Below are 7,591 nucleotides of genomic sequence, written 5' to 3' on the forward strand. Positions count from 1 at the left end.
TAGCTGTTGTCTCTCAATGAATTTCTCTACTTTATTCAAGTTATTAAATGTGTTGACATATAGTTTTTTAAAATAATGTTTCCCCCCCCTTTTTTTTTTTTTTTGAGACAGAGTCTCACACTGTCGCCTGGGCTGGAGTGCAATGGCATAATCTCAGCTCGCTGCAACCTCTGCCTCCTGGGTTCAAGTGATTCTCCTGCCTCAGCCTCCCAAGTAGCTGGGATTACAGGCGCCCGCCACCATGCCCAGATAATTTTTTGTATTTTTAGTAGAGACGGGGTTTCACCATGTTGGTCAGGCTGGTCTCAAACTCCTGACCTCGTGATCCTCCCGCCTCGGCCTCCCAAAGTGCTGGGATTACAGGCGTGAACCACCGTGCCCGGCCTCTATTTTTTAATATCTGTAGAATCTATGGTGATATCACACTTCTCATTCCTGATCTTGATAATTTTTGTCTTCTCTCTTACTTTCCTGATCAATCTGGCTAAAGATGAATCAATATTTTTATCTTCTCAAAAACCTAGCTTTTGGTTAAATGGTTTTCTCTATTGTTTTTCTATTATTTCATTGATTTCTTACCTGATTTTTGCTATTTTTTATTCTCCTTAAGCTGAGTTTTATTTGATTTTTTTTTTTTGATATGAAGTCTCACTCTGTTGCCCAGGCTGGAGTGCAGTGGTGTGCTCTCGGCTCATTGCAACCTCCACCTCCTGGGTTCAAGCAATTCTCCTGCCTCAGCCTCCCGAGTAGGTGGGATTACAGGCGCCTGCCACCACGCCTGGCTAATTTTTGTATTTTTAGTAGAGACGGGGTTTCACCATGTTGCCCAGGCTAGTCTCGAACTCCTGACCTCAAGTGATCTGCCTGCCTCAGCCTCCCAAAGTGCTGGGATTACAGGCATCAGCCACCGCACCCAGCCTTTATTTGACCTTTATATTGCTTCTTAAGATGGAACTTGATGTTATTAGTTTGAGATTTTATTTAAATAACATCGAGTGCTGTAAATTCTAATCTAAGTACTGCTCTAGCTGCATCCCAGAAATGTAAACATGTTTTGGATAAATTGTTATTCATTTCAAGATAATTTATGATTATCCTTTTGATTTGTTCTTGTGGCTCATGGGTTACTTAGACGTATGATGTTTAGTTTTCAATGTAAATTTTCAGAATATCTTTTTGTTATTGATTTCTAATTCAATTCCATTTCAGTCAGAGAATATACTTTCTGCTATTTCAAAACTTTTTAATTTATTGAGACTTGTTTATGGCCTATTATTTAAACATTCCATATATGCTTGAGAATAACGTGTATTCTGTAGTTGTTTGGTTCAGCATTGTAAAAATGTCAATAGGTTAGTTTGGTTGAACCTGTTGTTCAAGTCTTCTATATCCTTACTGAATTTCTTTGTACTTGTTCTATCAGTTTTTTTGAGAGGAGGTGTTGACATCTCTATTATTATTGTGGACGTGTCTATGATTACGGTATAATCAATTCGTCAGTTCTTTATGTATTTTGAGTTCTGTTAATAAGTACATATTTAGAATTATTATATCCCCTTGAAGAATTGAGCTCTTTATCATGATGAAATGACTCTCCTTATCCCAGATAATATTAATTGCTCTGACATCTACTTTGTTTGAAATTACTATAGTCAGTCCAGCATTATTTTGATGACTGATTGCATGATATACATTTTCCATCCTATTACTTTTAACCTTTTATATCATTTATAAATTAAGTGGATTTATGTAGGCATCATATTGTATTTCCTTTTTTTTAATCTTATGACAATCCCAGTCTTTTAATTGGGATATTTATATCATTTAATATGTAATGCTATTGATACGTTTTGGTTTAAGTCACCCATCTTGCTACTGGTTTTCTGTTGTTCGCATCTACTCTTTGTATTGTACTCCTTTCTTATTTTTTAATTTGTACAAATATGTACAAAATAGTCGTATATATTTATGGGATACATGAGATATTTTGATATGGGCATGCAATGCATGATCATCACATAGTGGGAAATGGGGTGTCCATCCCCTCAAGCATTTACCCTTTGTGTTACAAACAATCCTTTTATACTCTTTTAACTATTTTTAAATGTACAATTAAATTATTATTGACTATAGTCACCCTCTTGTGCTATCAAATACTAGGTCTTATTCATTCTTCCTAACTACTTTTTTGTACCCACTAACAATTGCCACCTCCCCATGCCACCCTACTACCATTCACAGTCTCTGGTAGCCATCCTTGTACTCTCTATCTCCATGAGGTCAATTATTTTGATTTTCAGATCCCACAAATAAGTGAGGACATATGTTGTTTGTCTTTCTATGCCTGATTTATTTCATTTAATAAAATGACCTCTAGTTCCATTCATGTTGTTTCAAATGACAGAATCTCATTCTCTTTTATGGCTGAATAGTAGTTCATTGTGTATACGTACTCCATTTTCTTTATCTTTTCGTCTGTTGATGGACACTAAGGTTGCTTCCAAATCTTGGCTATTGTGAACAGTGCTTCAACAAAGTAGGAGTGCAGATAATCACTTTGATATATTGATATCTTATCTTTTGGGTATATATCCAGCAGTGGGATTGCTGGTTCATAAGGTAGCTCTATTTTTAGTTTTTTGAGGAACCTCCAAACTATTCTCCATAGTGGCTGTACTAATGTATATTCCAACCAACAGTGTACAAGGGTTCCCTTTGCTCTACATCCTTACCAGCATCCATTATTTCCTGTGTTTTGAATAAAAGCCACTTTAACTAGGGTGAGATGATATCTCATTGTGGTTTTGATTTGCATTTCTCTGATGATCAGTGATGTTGAGCACCTTTTCCTATGCCTGTTTGCCATTTGCATGTCTTCTTTTGAGAAATGTCTATTCAGATCATTTGTCCATTTTTAGATTAGATTTTTTTCCTACAGATCTGTTTGAGCTCATTATATATTCTGGTTATTAATCCATTGTCAGATGGGTAATTTGCAAATATTATCTCCTATTCCATTCTGTGGGTTGGCTCTTCACTTTGTTGATTGTTTTCATTGCTGTACAGAAGCTTTCTAACTTGATGTCATCCCATTTGTTCATTTTTGCTTTGGTTGTCTGTGCTTATTGGGTATTATTCAAGAAATTTTTGCCCAGAGAAATGTCCTGGAGAGTTTCCCCAATGTTTTCTTGTAGTACTTTCATAGTTTGAGGTTTTAGATTTAAGCGTTTAATCCATTTTGATTATATTTTTGTATATGGCAAGAGATAGTGGTCTGGTGTCACTCTTCTGCATGTGAATATCCAGTTTTCCCTGCACCACTTATGGAAGAGACTGTCTTTTCCCCAATGTATGTTCTTGGCATGTTTTTTGAAAATGAGTGCCCTGTAGTTGTGTGGATTGATTCTGGGTTCTCTGTACCAAAGAAGAACAAAGTTGGAGAACTAACACTATCCTACTTCAAGACTTATATAAAGATACAATAACCAAGACAGTGTGTTACTGGCAAAAGAATAGAAAAATAGATCAATGGAACAGAGTAGAGAGCCCACAAATAGACCCACCCTAATATAGTCAACTCATCTTTCACAAAGGAGGAAAGGCAATTCAATGGGGAAATTATGATCTTTTCAACAAATGGTGCTCAAAACTGCACATCCACCTGGAAAAAAAATGAACCTATACACAGACATTATGACTTTCACAAAAATTAGCTCCAAATGGATAGTAGACATAAATATAAAATGCAAACCTATAAAACTCTTAGAAGATAGCATAGAAGAAAATTTAGGTGACCTTGGCTTGGTGATGACTTAGATACAACACAAAACACAGTTCATAAAAGGGAAAATTGCTAAGCTGGACTTCATTAAAATTAAAATGCTCTGTTCTGTAAAAAAAGATGCTGTTAAGATAATGAAAACACAAGTCAAAGACTGGGAATATATTTTTGCAATATAGTATCAAAGGGCTAGCATAAAAAATATACAAAGAATTCTTAAAACTCAACAATAAGAAAATAACAACATGATTGGAAAATTGTCAAAAGATCTGGAAAGGCTACATACTGTATGATTCCAACTATATGACATTCTGGAAAGAGCAAAACTGTAGAGACAGTGAAAAGACCAGTGCTTTCAAAGGATTCCCAGGGTGGGAAGAAGGGATGAATTGGTGGAATGTAGGTAATTTTTAGGGCAGTGAAATTGTTATTTCATGCAATAGTGTAAAGGTGAACAAATATCTTACTTTTGTCAAAAGCCATAGAAGATACAACACAAAGAGTCAACTCTAATGTAAACTATAGACTTTAGTTAACAGTAATGTGTTAATATTGATTCATCAAGTGTACCATATTAATGTAAGTTATTAAAAATAAGGGAAATTGGGTGAGGGTAGAGATATATAGGAATTCTGTGTACTTTTTCTCATTTTTCTCTCTACACCTAAAACTTCTCCAAAAAATTAAATCTATTAGTTTTAAAAAATATATGAAGTCATGGACTGGGAATATAAAACAATAATTTCCAAGATATTGGACATGAAGCAATGAAAGAGAGTAATCTGAGGAGATGAGAAACAAATTGAGTGACATGTATTTAAAAATTCTATTAAACATGCTCAATCTCTCCCTCAAGCTTCCCAAACATATGGAATAGTGATAATAACCATTTTAATATCCTTGTCTAGTAATTCTACCATTTGTGTCATTCTCAATTTGTTTCCATTGAATGCATTTTCTCTGCATTAACAGTTGTATTTTCCTGCTTGTTTTTATAGATAAGAACCATTTTATAGATAAGAAAACCGAGATCCCAAATGGTTTATTGACTTGTTTGACATTGGGCTCCCCATCTGTGTGCTCTTGCGGGATCCTGTACTTTGCCCACCTGTGCCCCTGTCACGTAGTGTTGAATGGAAAAAGCTATCTCTGTTTCTCACACAATACATTGGGAGATGTTAGGATCTAGAGAAAATAGGAACTTAATAGAACCAAGAGGCCTATATTCTTCTCTCCTCCTACCTTTTTGTAGCTATGAGACCTTATCTTCTCTATTGACCAGATATTGTTAATTCTGATTAGTTGAATAATAACTATTTTTATATGTCTGTGGTTTTCCTTTTTGTTCTCAGATATGATTAAGAAATTTCGAAACTATTAATATTTTATAATTTCATGTTTTATTTTTATGCTAGATTAGATATGAGCAGAGTGATGTTCACTCTGGGAATAATTTTCTTCCATTCCCAAAGCAAAGCCTTTTGAGTACTTGATGCTTGATGCTCTGTGAATTGTGAGCTTTTCCACTGTAGCTGGTGGGAGTCACATTCCCCACCCTGTGTGAGCTTAATTCTATTTAACCCTTTCAGATGGCTTTTTCCCTAACCTCTAGTAGTCTTATATGCAAACCTCTGTACCACTTACTTAAATACTCAAAGGGAAATCTGTACAAAGGTCCAAAGTTCTCGCTCTGTGCAGCTCTCTCCTCTCTAACACTCTGCCTTGAAAACTAGAGCCACCTTGACTCCCCTACAATGTACTCCGCACAGGGAGACCACCAAGCTCTGCCTGGGTTACCCTTTCCTACAGTAAACTGAGGCAGTCATGTTACTCAATTTGTTTTTGTTTCTCACCTCTTCAGATTACTCTTTCACTGCTTTATGTTCAATATCTTAGAAGTTTTCGTTTCATGTATGCTGCCTACTTTATTTCATTGCTTCAGGGGGAAAGGTAAATCTGGTAGCCTTTTCTGCATCTTTACTGGAAATAGAATCTCATGAAACATAATTTTTAATATCCCATATTTAGCACGATCCTATTCAGACTAAGAAAAAGAAAACGGGAAAGAGAATCTTCATCAAAGATTTTCTAGAAAAGATTTTTGAATACCCAAGAAGTTATACTAAGTTAAGACGGTCACTCTTTTTCTATTGGACACTGTTGTACTTGCATGTGATCCTGAAACACTTTTTGTAGACATGCCATTCCTAACTGGGATATCTCTCTGATGCTGACAGCAAGCTCTCAGGGCCTTCTACAGGCAGGAATCTGCCACCTTGTAATGATGAGGGTTTATCTCAGAGACCATGTTGTCATAATTTGGCTTTCCCCAGCGGATACCTTCAACTCCCTCGGGCTGTTGACAGTTCCTCCAGTGTCCACTCGTGGGTGTGAAGTCAATGTTGGTTACATCTTTTACAGCCTGACCCATGAGAATAGATTTCATTCACTTCAAATCTATTATTATAAGTGAGAGACAGGAATGACATCAACCCCCCGCCCCAACCTCACACCTCATGCTTGTTCCCTGTGCTTCCTACATTTGGAAGAGCATGAAGACTGTGATAGTGTCTCAGAGCCAAGTCTGAGAAACTGTGAAGGAATCTCTAAACTTGTGCCATTCAGAGAAAAACCTTGATCTCCTGGTCACGATGGGGGAGGGGAAAGATATTGGGGTAACTCACTGACAGATTTACTGCTGAGACCCAAGCAGAACCAATAAGGTCTAGATTTTTTTTGGTCCAAATATCTGGGTATAATAACATAAGTTACATTAGTAACAATATGTGACATTTGTTGACAATTTGACACATCAGGGCATGGAGCTCTGTATTCTTCCAGCACTTCACTTAAAATGCTCAATAAATTAAAAGATACGTAGTTCTATAACCATTTTATAGTTAAGAAAACCGAGACACCAAATGGTTTATTGACTTGTTTGACAGTGGGCTCCCCATCTGTGTGCTCCTGCTGGATCCTGTACTTTGCCTACCTGTGCCCCGTCACGTAGTGTTGAATGGAAAAAGCTATCTCTGTTTCTCACACAGTATATTGGGAGATGTTAGGATCTAGAGAAAATAGGAACTTAATAGAACCAAGAGGCCTATATTCTTCTCTCCTCCTACCTTTTTGTAGCTATGAGACCTTATCTTCTGAATTGCTTTTTTACTTAGTTTTAATGTCAAGGAAACGTGGGGGACGGCTCCTGAGATAGTGGTTCTCAAAGTACTGCCTACACCTCAAGCTGTGTACAGTTGAGACAAAAGCCGCCTTTGAATTTTTGCTCTAGCAGCAACAGTAAAAATAAAAAGAGCTCACATGCAGTATTAGTTTTTAAAGGTGCATTGCCTCATTTAAGCCTCACAGAGACAATGAGTGCACGTTTTTAAACACGTTACAAATTCAGATAACAATAAGTGACAGATTTGAGGCACAAATCAAAGTAAATAAGTGTCAGTTCAAAGCCCCTTTCTTCAAAATAAGTGTTTCCCAAACTGAAATGTGAGGATCATAGTAATTCTGTAAATTTAAACCTGGGATAAAGTATAAAGTTTATTTTTAAAAAGCATGTTGGTACCCTGTTGTAGTAGTTTCAGTCATCTTGAGGCTCTCTAGATAGCTATGCCTTCAGATATAAAATGTAATTTGCTTTAAAAACTATTTTTTAAACTGGCTGACTTCTCCCTAGATTTGGCAAAACAAAACAAAACAAAACATATAAGTATAGATTCAAGGAAATAAGTGAACCCCAAATTTGGTAATCCAAAGTAATCCATGCTAAAGCACATGATATTTAAACTTCTGAAACCT

This window comes from Gorilla gorilla, chromosome X (assembly GCF_029281585.2).
Source record: "Gorilla gorilla gorilla isolate KB3781 chromosome X, NHGRI_mGorGor1-v2.1_pri, whole genome shotgun sequence".
Classification (NCBI taxonomy): domain Eukaryota; kingdom Metazoa; phylum Chordata; class Mammalia; order Primates; family Hominidae; genus Gorilla; species Gorilla gorilla.